At 50.5% G+C, this 12,770-nt stretch overlaps 1 pseudogene across 1 annotated transcript; it reads left to right on the top strand.

Annotated features, from left to right (window-relative positions):
* Window positions 1-11,854: 11,854 nt before the first annotated feature.
* On the top strand, window positions 11,855-12,545 carry LOC309969606 (hepatic leukemia factor-like; annotated as a pseudogene). Its single transcript has one exon. The product of its transcript is annotated as a hepatic leukemia factor-like (transcript).
* Window positions 12,546-12,770: the final 225 nt, after the last annotated feature.

The raw sequence follows: 12,770 nt of genomic DNA, 5'->3' as shown, positions 1-12,770 counted from the left end.
TGAGAGGTTGGGGTGGGGGCAGAAGGGAAGCCATATAACCCACTATAACGGGTGGAGGAATTAATGAGATTTGAAGGAATGGAGACAACTCTTCCCTCTTTCAACAGATTTGCTAGTAAAGGGAGATAAGGCTAGCTTCAGATGAAGCTGAGCAGAAGACAGATGTGGTGGTGGTTTGACGGTTCTGTGATGTTGACTGGACGGAGAAGTGTAACAGTATGAGGAGAAGGGAGAGAGGGTGAAGATGAGGAGAGAGGGGAGAGAATGATGACAGAGCAATCATAAACACTCTGTCCCAGGCCCCATGCTAAGCACTTTACACACACTAACTTATTTAGTCCTGTAAGGTAGATACTATGATTCCCATCTTACAAATGAAAAAAACTGGGGCACAGAGAGGTTGAATATCTTGCCCAAGGTCATCCAGTAGTAATTGGCAGTCTGGCCTCAGTCAGGACACTCTACTGCAAGCTCCTAAGGAGGGTGGGGAGAGGAATGGATCCAACATGTGGGTACCAGGAGGGTCCTCTAGAGGCCAAGGGGCACAAGGGGAAGAAAGGTGAAGGGATCCTTGGAAGGCTTGGCTCTCAGGAGGTGAGAGCTTCAGGAGTAACAGAGGATTGGAACAGCTGGTTCTGGAAATAAGAAAACAAGCTCCTGAAGAACATATAAGTGGGCTGCTCAGTAAGAAGCCCAAGAGGCCTGGTGAGGTGGGTGCTCACAGCTCTACGGTAGCAACAGTGCCTGCAGGTTGGATGGTTTCCTCCAGCAACTCCCTGTAGTCCGGGCACAAGATCAGAACAAATGGAAGATAAAACTTATCAGGAAGAAACCTCTTAAGAAGTTGGACCAAGGACTTCCCTGGCTGTCCAGTGGTAAAGAATCTGCCTTCCAGTGCAGGGGACATGGGTTCGATCCCTGGTCAGGGAACTAAGATCCCACATGCCGCAGGGCAACGAAGTCTGTGCGCCACAACTACTGAGCTCAGCTGCCCCAACGAGAGAGCCCACGTGCCACAACTAGAGAGAAGCCCGCACGCCACAACAAAGACCCACGCAGCCAAAAAAATAAAGAAAATATTTTTTTAAAAAAGTTTGACCATAAAAATCCAGTCCTGAAGATGGATCTTAAGGCTGGTACACCTTGAGAGATAGTGCATGTGACACTCTATAGGTGAGCTTCCAGAAAGAGGGAGATATTTGGGTCAGGATAAAAAGTCTTTTTTTTTTTTTTTTAAGATTTATATATTATTTATTTTATTTTTGCCTGAGTCGGGTCTGCGTTGCAGCACGTGGGATATTCGTTGAGGCATGCATGATCTTTCATTGTAGCACGTGGGCTCTTCATTGCAGCGCACGGGCTTCTCTCTACTTGTGGTGTGCAGGCTCCAGGGCACGTGGGCTCTGTAGTTTGCGGCACGCGAGCTCCGTAGCTCTGGCACGCGGGCTTAGTCGCCCCGCGGCATGTGGGATCTTAGTTCCCTGACCAGGGATTGAATCTGCGTCCCCTGCATTGTAAGGTGGATTCTTTACTACTGTACCACCAGGGAAGACCCAAAAGTCTTAATAAAAAGACACCAAGAACCACGACATTAGGGATTTCACGGAGGGAGCTGCTGTGTTCTGCCTTGAGGGTCCCTCTGCGTCCACAAAACCTTCCCTGACCACTAGTCCAGCCTTGCTGAGCCCTCTCTCCTGGGACTCCTCCAAGTACCAGCACAGCCTTGCCTTACCTACAACCTTTTCTATTGTCCAGTAAACTCGCGTGTGTATGTCTTGCTTCTCTAGTAAAGCTCTTGAAAGAAACTTGGTGTATCTTTTTAAAAACACCTCTCACAAATGCCAGCAAACAAGGGTTGCCAAAAGGCATACCTCACAAACAAAGGCTGGAGGGGTCCCAAGGGCGCCTATGATGGCCCTAGCACAGCAACTGAGGCACAGTCTACACTGCAGTCAAAAAGGCTGGAGACAACAAAATACTCAACAGAGAATAATTTCTACCAAGCGAGTTTCAGGGCCTGGGAAACAGTGAAGAATGCTGAGCATTTAGATCAGCCTCCTGAAACCTTCTAAGTCAACTCAGACATGTTCGTTTCTGACTTCCAGAGCTGAGGAGGGTGAGATGCAGAAGAGGGTGCTGGGCTTCATCTGTGTGACATGCAGCTCCTGCGTCCACCTCACTGGCATGGGAGCCTTACTGTCAAAGCCCCAGGTGGGAGCACAGCACGCTCCCTCAGCTCACCACAGGAGCGGCCTGGCACACGTCCTCCACCTGGCTCTAGGCACAGCAGCGCAAGAGTGAGAGATGGGACAAGGTCTGCCTGTTGCTTCTCATACCTCCAGGCCTTGGGGACACGGTCAAAAGCCACCTGCTGGGGCAGCCTGGCCACATGAAACCTCCATGTCCTCAGGATGTGGTTTATGAGACAGCAGAAGAAAGTGCGGACCCTGGGGAAAGGCCTCTGAGCGGCTGGGGGGACATCAGATTAACCTGCCTGGCCTCAGAGCTACACAGGGGAGGAAGCAACTGATGCTGAGGGCCGGGGGCCTGCCCCTGCACCCAGCCTTATAGCTGAGCCACTGTCCCAGCAAAGGGCAGCATAAAACCAGATAGAATTTCCACAAATTTATTGGAAACAGGATACAAATTGATTAGTAGATGGCATCTACTTACAGACAGACGGTCCACACTGTTAATATCACGCTCTGAGTGAATTATCCTGGGTAAATACTCATGACCACTGATGTATGGTCTGGGCTGGTGTTCTCTGGCAGGGAAAACCAGAGATTAGGGGAAGAGGAATGGGGAGGGGTAGGCAGAAAACTGGGATGCAGCTTTCGTGAGGGGAATGGTGAGGTGGGGCTGCTAAGTGGCTAAACCCCCCCAATGGAAAACTGGGACAAGTGATAAGAATAAAGTCCCCCCTGCCTCCCCAGTGCTTTCCTGCCTAGGCAGAGCGGAAGAGAAGCTACAAGACACATCTACCCTCACCAGGGTCTTAGGACAGCATGGGACATAAACACCAGGCTTGGACATGACACAGAGAGGACCAAGGCCATGCACGTCCTGGGCCTGTTTGCCCTCTGACCTGTGCCCCCACCCTCCCCTGCTCTGCTCTGAGTGGTGGGGGGCTGACCACAGGTTGCCTGTCCCCAGCTCCCAGGTCAGCTGGCTTCCAGCTGGGTTTAGCTAACAAGAGGCAGCTGCAGAAATCTGGAGAGCACGAGGAAGTGAGAAGCCAGGCTATTTCTGCTCCCTCTCTGCCTGGGGGGACCAGGCAGGGACCTGTTTCTGGCACGGACCATGCCTCTTCATGGCTCCAGCTCCCACCACATTGGCCCTCTGTGGTCCCAGGCCCCCACCAGTGGCTGTGACTCCCGAGATCCAGTAACATGGCCTCTCCCCTCTGTCCTACCAGCTGTGGTTCCCCATCTCCGCGTTGCCCCTCACTTTCCTGTCTGGCATCTCAGCTCTTCTTGTTTCTGTATTAAATGATTCCTTGGATTAAAACCCCTCTGGTTTTTTTTTTTTATTTATTTTATTTATTTTTGGCTGTGTTGGGTCTTTACTGCTGCCTGCCGGCTTTCTCTAGTTGCGGTGAGTGGGGGCTGCTCTTCTTTGCGGTGCGCGGACTTCTCATTGCGGTGGCTTCTCTTGTTGCGGAGCACAGGCTCTAGGCACGTGGGCTTCAGTAGTTGTGGCGCACCGGCTTGGTTGCTCCGCGGCACGTGGGATCTTCCCGGACCAGGGCTCCAACCCGTGTCCCCTGCACTGGCAGGCGGATTCTTAACCACTGTGCCACCAGGGAAGTCCCCAAACCCCTGTTTTAAATACACAGACTGATTCTGTTTTCCTGGCTGGAGGCTGATAGAAACCAGGCTGGGGACTAGGCACAGTTGTGAGAGGCAAAGCTAAAAACCGCTATGTCCCCCTCCCTTGCACCACCTTGGGGATGCAGGGGGGCGGGCGATGACGGGGGGAGAGGGAAGATGGCTTGCGGGTTTCTGCATCCCTGTCCTAGGGAGCACAGACCAGGCTCAGCACAGCACCCCTGTGCACGTCTGCTGGGAGCTGTGCAGACAGGTTCTGCATGTCACCCCACAAGCTCACTGCTCACAGTGGTGACATGCCACCGATGCCTACAATGGTGACACTGTGGCCCCAAGAAAGGGGGTGGCTGGGAAACCCTCTCCACGCCAACTGTTCAGGTGGCAAAGGCAGGTACTAGAGGCTCCTTGGTGTCCCTCGTCCATTCCCTGGAGGTTCCATGCTGGGGGACTTTCCAGAGGTGCAGTGAGAGCGCGAGATCTTCAGCATCCTCCCTGAAGGAGGACGGGCTGCGGAACCAGGGGCTTTTACTACATGGCGAAGGAAGAACTTCATGTGGCTCAAAATGAGCCGCACTTGTCCCACAGCTAAACATGAACTGGAACCGGGCTAGGCCTCCCTCTTCTTACTTCAGACCCGGCCTGGCCCCGGTCTCCAAATCTCCTGGCCTGGGGAAGGAGGGCCTCCCCGCAACAAGCTGACAGCAGAGTCACGGGCGGCTAATTGCTCCTTTAACCACGAGTCACCATTTCATGTGGGTCAGGAGAGGAAAGGGAAAGGGTGAGGGAGTCATTCCACCTTCTATTGTCCATGTGCACAACAAATCCAGGGCAGGGCACAGGGACACAGCTTTGCCGTGTCTCTTTCTTTAGAGGAGAACGTGGCACATGACAGGTGATGCGAGAGCTGGTTGCCTTCTGTCCCTGGGTCTTTTCAGAAAGAGCTTCTCTGTGGGACCCCGAGGGCAATGCCTGCCACCCTGCCCGGCTCACCGAGCACCTCTGACACAGGCCCACCCACGGGGCCCCAAGCCAAGAGCCGGAACAGCTCCAGGAGTTGGCAGTGGTGAGAATGTCCCCAGGGTCACCCCGCCAAAGCCTAAGATGTGAACCGACCCCTCCTGGGAAGAGGAGCCACGATGACCGCAAGGCTGGAAAAGGGAAAAGGCAGCTCCAGCTCCGAGAGTCGCCCTCAGCCATCACACATCACATCCTCTCTGCTGAGCTGAACCCACGCTCTGAGATCTAGGCATCTAGAGGGTCATCGTCATTTTAGGGATACCGCACTCTGCGGTGGCGGTGGGGTGTTCAACGCAATGGGAGCCACTCTGTCCTGCAACCACCTGGCCGTGCGGGGCACCTACTACCAGCCACCCAGCTGTCTCCCAGCTGAGGACTCCAGGGATGCCTGGGAGGTCAGACTCCAGCTGTCTTTCACGCTGCTGGGACCCTGTGCCCTGCAGCCAGAACCTGCAAACAGAGGCAGGGGAGCGGCCAGACTCACACCTGCTCAGGGAGCCAGTGGGGCACTAAGTTACTCCTGTCCCCGTGGCTGTGTACACAGAGCCGCAGAGCACTCTGCCTGTGATGCCAGCAGGGCCAGTGCCGAGCGCAGACAGTAGAAACCAGGTCGCAGGCAGGTCTCCCGGGGCCTAGGCACAGGGGCTCACAGATATGTTTGGGTTGGAAGGGTCGGGGGGGCTCATGGTGTCATACACACAGACTCACCCGCAGACACAGTTCTCTCACTTCACCCTTCTAGGCCACACAGACTCCACCTGCTTAAAATCTACCTGGGTGAATGCGACTCACAGAAGGGCCGACCTGGCTGCAGCTGCCCGTCAGCTGCTCTGGCTGTGAAGGAACAGGGCAGGACACGATGGCTGGTCACAGTGATACCCACGCTCAGCTCAGGTTAACACCTGCTCTTGCTGGAGGTGCATGGAGCTGAGCAGAATGCCAACTGCTCTCCAAAGACAAAGTACAGAGGACATAAAGAGTGCACAGGCTTCCCAAAGACGACTTTCTTATGTTTTGTCAGAACCGTAGGTAATTCTGTACCTTGGCGGGGGTGGGGGTGGGGGAGGGGGTCAAATACAGGACGCCTGGGGTGAAGGACAAAATTTCCCCATTAAAAAAATGGGGAATGAAGCCTACTGAGGTCAAAGCTGAGTGACAGTGACAGCAAGGATGTGGGGAAATACCATGAACTGCATAAACACTGGCACATTTCTTAAGAAAAATCCATTCAGAAAGATGCCGTGTCCCTCGTGTACACATGCACACAGCTGCTGACAGAGCTGAGCTGGCACATGCAGGGCAGCAGCGGCTCTGAGCCCGCAGCAGCCCCACTGCCCCAGGAGCCGCAGTGCCCAGGGTGCGGAGCGCCGGAGAAGCGGGGACGTGGAGTGGCTCCCTGAGCCCCTCGATTCCCCAGGCAGGTCCCCCCTGGGGCAGCGAGGTCTCTGAGAGGAAAGCAAGGTGACACTGATTCACACGAGGAGACACAGCCTTGGGGATGTACACTCCTGCAGTCTCTTCCCCTGCCCCATCGAGTCTCCATGGGGCGCGTGGAGGTCTCCCACTGAAATGCTCTGGGGAGGGGGCTGCCTCGTGGCACGGCCGTAAACATCAGCAGAACAGAGTAGCAAGTCTTGGATTATAGGATTAAACAGGGATAGCTCAGTCTGACACGCAGCATGTGAATTCTGGAAAAGGAAAGAAACAGGGTCGAAGTTAAACAGGTTCCGACGGCGGAGGCAAGGTGAGAGGAAGGGCGGATCAGGCCTCCCACCACCACCATCACAACCTTCAAGGAAAGGAGGTCGGGCATTGATTCAAATGAGAGCTCGCAATGTCGTTTAGGGGTGGACATAAGGAAAGTTTAATTGAGGCCAAGAAGATATGTGAATGACACTGAAGTACCTTTAAAGCTGGGATTTGGATGGGCAGGTGTAGTGGTTACCGGCAAGGCGCTGCAACACACCAGGCAAGTGCTGACATGCGTATCAGAGCAACATCACAGAACCTCTCTGACTGGACGCTGAGAAATGGGGAACACACCTGGCCTGCAGGAGGCACACCCTGATCTGAGGTAACCACAACTAATCATATGATGTGGGCACTCGGAGGCTAGGGACATATTTTTCTGCAGAAGGGGAGTGAACTCAAACACCCACAGTGTCACAGTGTCTGTCGTTCCCACCCCCTCCAGTTGCCCCCAAACCTTCAACTCTCCTGTCCCAGAGCTGGGCATCCAGACACTCTCAAGAGAAACAAGTAAATGAAAAGGAGAAGTGCTGGGAAACTACGTCACCATCTGGTGTTACACAGTATGTTGTGAAAACTTCTGCTCGGTTATCAGGAAAGTGGCTAGGAGGGAAGTGGGGGGTGTCTGCTGAGATGGGATCAGCTGCTCGGGCCAAGGCAGGGCTCAGATACTCTCTCTCATCACACGCTCTGCAACCAGGAGAGGACACAGGGTTAGGACACAGGGACGCTCACCTTCACAGCCTCCCGCCATCCTGAGGAAGGTCTGCAGGATAGAGCAGAGCTGCACCTTCACTTCATGAGCCTTTCTAGAATAGGGGAGATATATGCACACAGCCTGGTATTTGATAGGGCTCAGCACATACGTGTTAAATTAAAACCCAGACAATTCAGTTCAGGACTGGGCTAACTTGCTTTATTGATAGGTTACGGAACTGCCTTATTTAACTTTCACCAGAACCTTGTGAGAGTCAGAAAGGTTAGGAAATTGCTCCAGGTCACAGGGCGAGTAAGTTGAGGAGTCAGGATTTGAACGCAGATCTTCTTAATTCAGGTAAAGTTTTTCCTACTACTCCAAGCCGCCCCATTCTCCATCCAACCCAGTAAGAGCATACTGCCCTCTTCAGTGTCTAAATTAAGGGTTATGTGTGTGTCAGTATCTCCAGTATCTCTCAGAAGCCTCTCTCTTTTTGTCCACCCCCCTATGGAATTAAGCCATCTGCCAGAAGAGTCGCTTGTAAACAGCTTTCCAAGCTTCCGACCTGCCATGGTAAATTACGCTTTCTTCTATCTGTGCTAAACTTACCTGCTCCAGGTTCAAAAGCAACCCTCTCCTCCCAGCAGCTCGGGATCTGGCGTCACACCTGCCTTCTCCACACTGGCCATGGTTTTAAGTTGAAATATGTCACCTCTTTGCATTCTGGGCTGAAGAACCCCAGTGCTTACCACCTGCCCTTGTACCGCTTCACGTCTCCCTGCTCAAAGCTTCCTCAGCCCCACTGTGCTTCCTTGAAGCAACGAACCAGAGCCACGTGCAGGGTCCCAGATACATAGGCCCCCAGCATGGCAGAGGGCCCCAGGAAAAGATCTATACCCATTCTCAGGTCTCCTTCCTAGATGATGTAGCCCAAATCATTTCCCTTTATGCTTATAAATAAATTCTCAAATGTATCAATCTACATATGCTACTTTGGTCTGTACTATCCCTGATTCATAAGCACTTCTTTTCCCTTTTTTTTACAAAATTCTCCCTTTTGGTTTGACTATTCAGAAGTACATAAAATCCATGGCCTTGGAGATTCTGCACTCTATCTAACCAACTGATGCAATGGCAACAACCTTTTTTAAGGTTTCCAGCTACTGGCGTCTGAGTTAATTTCCCTCCCTTCTAAAACCCAGAGGAGAAACCATTATCAGGATTTTGGAGCCCAGAAAGCAGATAAACAAGTGACAACAGACTATGTACTCAAGAATTCCAAGGCTGAAGCTGGCAGTGTGAAAAGCTGAGAACCCAGTTTATACAAAGGAACTGACACCAGACACCTCTGGAAGTGGGGGAGGGAGACTGAAGTAAGGGTTAGTTGAAGGCTGTTTGAGAAGCTCTCCTGACTCCATACCCCTAGGCAACTGCCCACCTCCCATAAGCCTGGATGTTTATTCTCTACAGAGGACCAAACAGAGGGTCTCAGGCCTAAGGGACACAAGGCACCACGCGCAGTTGAGGGCAGAGCTACCAATCCCCAAACTGAGGGATCAAGTGAACACATGCCTACTGAATGGTGAGACCGCCAGCCTTCTTCCCCTTGAGTTCCCAGAAAGCAGATGGCCAAAACTTTATTCTCTGGAAAACAAACTGCGCTGTGGTCTGAATGTCTGTGTCCCACAAAATTCCTATGTTGAAATCCTAATGCCCAATATGATGGTATTAGAAGGTAGAGCCTTTGGGAAGTGCTTAGGTCATGAGGGTATAACCCTCATGAATGGGATTAATGCTCTTATAAAAGAGACCCCACATGTTCCCTAGGCTCCTTTCATCATGTGATGACACAGCAAGAAGATGGCAGTCTGCAACCTGGAGCAGGGCCTTTGCCAGAACCCAACCATGCTGGCACCCTGATCTTAGACTTCCCTGCCTCTTAGAACTGTGACAAATTCCTGTTGTTTATAAACCACCCAACTGTAATATTTTGTTACAGCAGCCTGAATGGACTCAGATAGATGGGAAGAATCTTCTCCGGGAAACTTGACCAGTCTGTAGAAAAAGACCTGAAGATATTGGCATTTGGGCCACCCAACAAACAGCTCGGCCTGATCACCATACTGTGAAGTGCACTATAGGCTCAAGCACAGAGATTTCATCTTATTTTAGTCTCCTACTCTTAAACATTATTACACAACCAAAGGTCATCAGGAAGAAACCTCTAACACAAATATTAGAGACCAAAACAAACAAAGAGAAGAACACAAATTGGAAGACATAGGTTATTCATGGAGAAGAAAACTCAAGAAACGAAAAACACTATCATTAATATCCTCAAAGAAGTAAGGAAAGATACAGTCTCCACAAAACACAAACAGCATACTATTAAAAAATAGCTTTATAGGGTTTTTAAAATCTGTGCTGGAACAACATGTGCTGGCTTTAGAGATGTGATAAGAATCATTTTATTTTGAGTTTAATAAAAATAGAAAAATTCATTTATAAAACTAAAAACAGGGCTTCCCTGGTGGTGCAGTGGTTGAGGGTCCACCTGCGATGTAGGGGACATGGGTTCGTGCCCCGGTCCGGGAGGATCCCACATGCCATGGAGCGGCTGGGCCCGTGAGCCATGGCCACTGAGCCTGCGTGTCCGGAGCCTGTGCTCCGCGGTGGGAGAGGCCACAACAGTGAGAGGCCCGCGTACCGCAAAAAAAAAAAAAAACAAAAAACAAAAAACTAAAAACAGATTGGGACTGACATATACACAATACTATATATAAAACAGATAACTTGTAAGAACCTGCTGTATAGCACAGGGAACTTTACTCAATACTCTGTAATGGCCTATATGGGAAAAGAATCTAAAAAGAATGGATATATATATATATATAACAGATTTACTTTGCTGTACACCTGAAACTAACACAATATTGTAAATCAACTATAATCCAATAAAACTTTTTAAAAAAACTTATTGTTTTCCAAATTATATATGAGGAGCAGCATAAAAAGGGAATTCTACTAATTATGTATTTTAAGACTCAGTTCTAAAATAAAATGTAAAGTTTTCTGTCCATAAAAAAAATGCATACATACATACATGTACGTGTGTGTATGTCTGTGTGTGTCTGTGTATATGAAAAATAAAAGGCTATTTTTAAACCTTTAAAAAAAAGACTAAAAACAGGAGAAAAAGAAAACTGTTGTGTTCATATTAATATCAGACAAAATAGATGAATTTAACAGAAATAAGAAGGATCATTTCATAGTGATAAAAAGGTCAAAAAGACATAAAAATTCTAACTACATACTCAATAACAGAATTTCAAAATTACATGAAGTAAAAATTGGCAGACTTAAAGGGAGAAATTAGACAAATCTGGTTTGAATATAAAGTTGAGTAAAGTAGTACTCTCCAGAAAGTAGAGAAAAAAGCTGCAGGGAAAGAAAACTGGAGAGAAACAAGAAGAAAATTAGAAGAGCAATGCAGGAGGCCCAACATTTTGCTCCTTTTTTCTGCTGCCTGGTCCCAGATGCCTTAAATGTAATCAGACCTGTTTCCCCAGGACTCGCTCTTGGCCTAGCTCACTGACTGCCCCAGAGGGGTTCCTGTAGGCGCTCAGTGCCGCTGCAATCAGACCATCACGGAAAGGGTCTTCTCAGATATCTTCTTAGGAAGCGCCATCTAATAACAAAGCTGCCTTCAAGCTTGCTCTTCAGTTTTACATTAATTACTTTTCATATTCATGGATATGTAAATAGTCGCTGATAAAAATAAATATTTGGTTGAGGGAGGAACACGCATAAATTATAACTCATGTTTTCTGAGCTTAAAGAGTGCTCAGTCATCTGGAAGGGAAAACAGGAAACACTGAAGGAAAATAATGAGCAAGGTTGGGAAGCTTAAAATAAACCCAGTGGGAGTCTCCAGATCAACTAGGCTGTGACAAATCCTTCCATTTTCATTGCCCCTGGGGCTCTGCAGATTCGGAAGACTTCTGCTCACTTTACTGGGATCTAAAGAGACTGTGGGCGGCGGGGCCCGGGGAGCAGCGGCCCCCGGCGCAGGGAGGGGGTGGGGTGGGAGGGGGAGGGGTGGGAGGGGGAGGGGAGGGGGAGGGGTGGGAGGGGAGGGGAGGGGGAGGGGAGGGGGAGGGGGTGGGAGGGCCCGATGCGGCCGGTTGGTGCGGTGCCTTCCGCCCTCTGCGTCTTTTTTTTTCCTTTTCGCAATTTTGAACATTTTACAGGACGAGGGGTTCGAGGCAAGTGAGAGCATCCTGCACGTCGTCGAGGAGCCCACGGGCACTTGGCGCGCTCCCTGGGGACTGCACTGGGAACCTGAAAGTTTTTTGTTTTTATGCAGCTATATTTATATTTTTATGCAGATGCATTTATAAAGACATAGGTAATTTTTTTTTCCTCCCTTGTCTCCACCGCCTTGAAAGCGAGAACTTTTGGCAAAGGACGGAGGAAGAAGCTCAGCAACATTTTGGGGGGAGGTTGGGGTGGGTTTTTTTTTTAAGAAAAAAAAAAAATTGAGTGCATAGCGATGTAGAAAATGTCCCGACCACTCCCACTGAATCCCACCTTTATCCCACCTCCCTACGGCGTGCTCGGGTCCTTGCTGGAGAACCCGCTGAAGCTCCCCTTTCATCACAAAGACGCATTTAGTAAAGATAAAGGAAAAGAAGCTGGATGATGAGAGTAAGAGCCCGACGTTCCCCCAGTCAGCATTCTTGGGACCCACCTTATGGGACAAAACGCTTCCCTATGACGGAGATACTTTCCAGGTGGAATACATGGACCTGGAGGAGTTTTTGTCGGAAAATGGCATTCCCCCCAGCCCGTCTCAGCATGACCACAGCCCTCACCCTCCCGGGCCGCAGCCGGCTTCGTCAGCTGCCCCCTCCGTCATGGACCTCAGCAGTCGGACCTCTGCACCCATTCACTCTGGCATCCCATCCCCAAACTGCATGCAAAGCCCCATCAGACCAGACCAGCTGTTGCCAGCCAACCGCAATATTCCGAGCCCCATTGACCCTGACACCATCCAGGTCCTGGTGGGCTATGAGCCAGACCCGGCTGACCTTGCCCTCTCCAGCATCCCCGGGCAGGAAATGTTTGACCCTCGCAAACCCAAGTTCTCTGAGGAAGCACTGAAGCCACAGCCCGTGATTAAGAAAGCTCGCAAAGTCTTCATCCCAGATGATCTGAAGAGCACTGGAGGAAAAAGTACCCAGCAGATTTAAGTCACTGCTGTCATCCAATACCTCAGATTACCTTCAGTGATGCAGAATCATAAAATGTCCAGGTTTGGGGACTTCCCTGGTGGCGCAATGATTAAGAATCCACCTGCAGGGACTTCCCTGCTGGCGCAGTGGTTAAGAATCTGTCAGCCAATGCAGGGAACACGGGTTCAAGCCCTGGTCCGGGAAGGTCCCACATGCTGCAGAGCAACTAAGCCTGTGCGCCAG

This window comes from Leucopleurus acutus (genome assembly GCF_964270905.1).
Source record: "Leucopleurus acutus genome assembly, chromosome: 12".
NCBI lineage: Eukaryota > Metazoa > Chordata > Mammalia > Artiodactyla > Delphinidae > Leucopleurus > Leucopleurus acutus.
The sequence above is the reverse complement of the archived record's forward strand: the minus strand, read 5'-3'. Positions and strand labels throughout refer to the sequence as shown.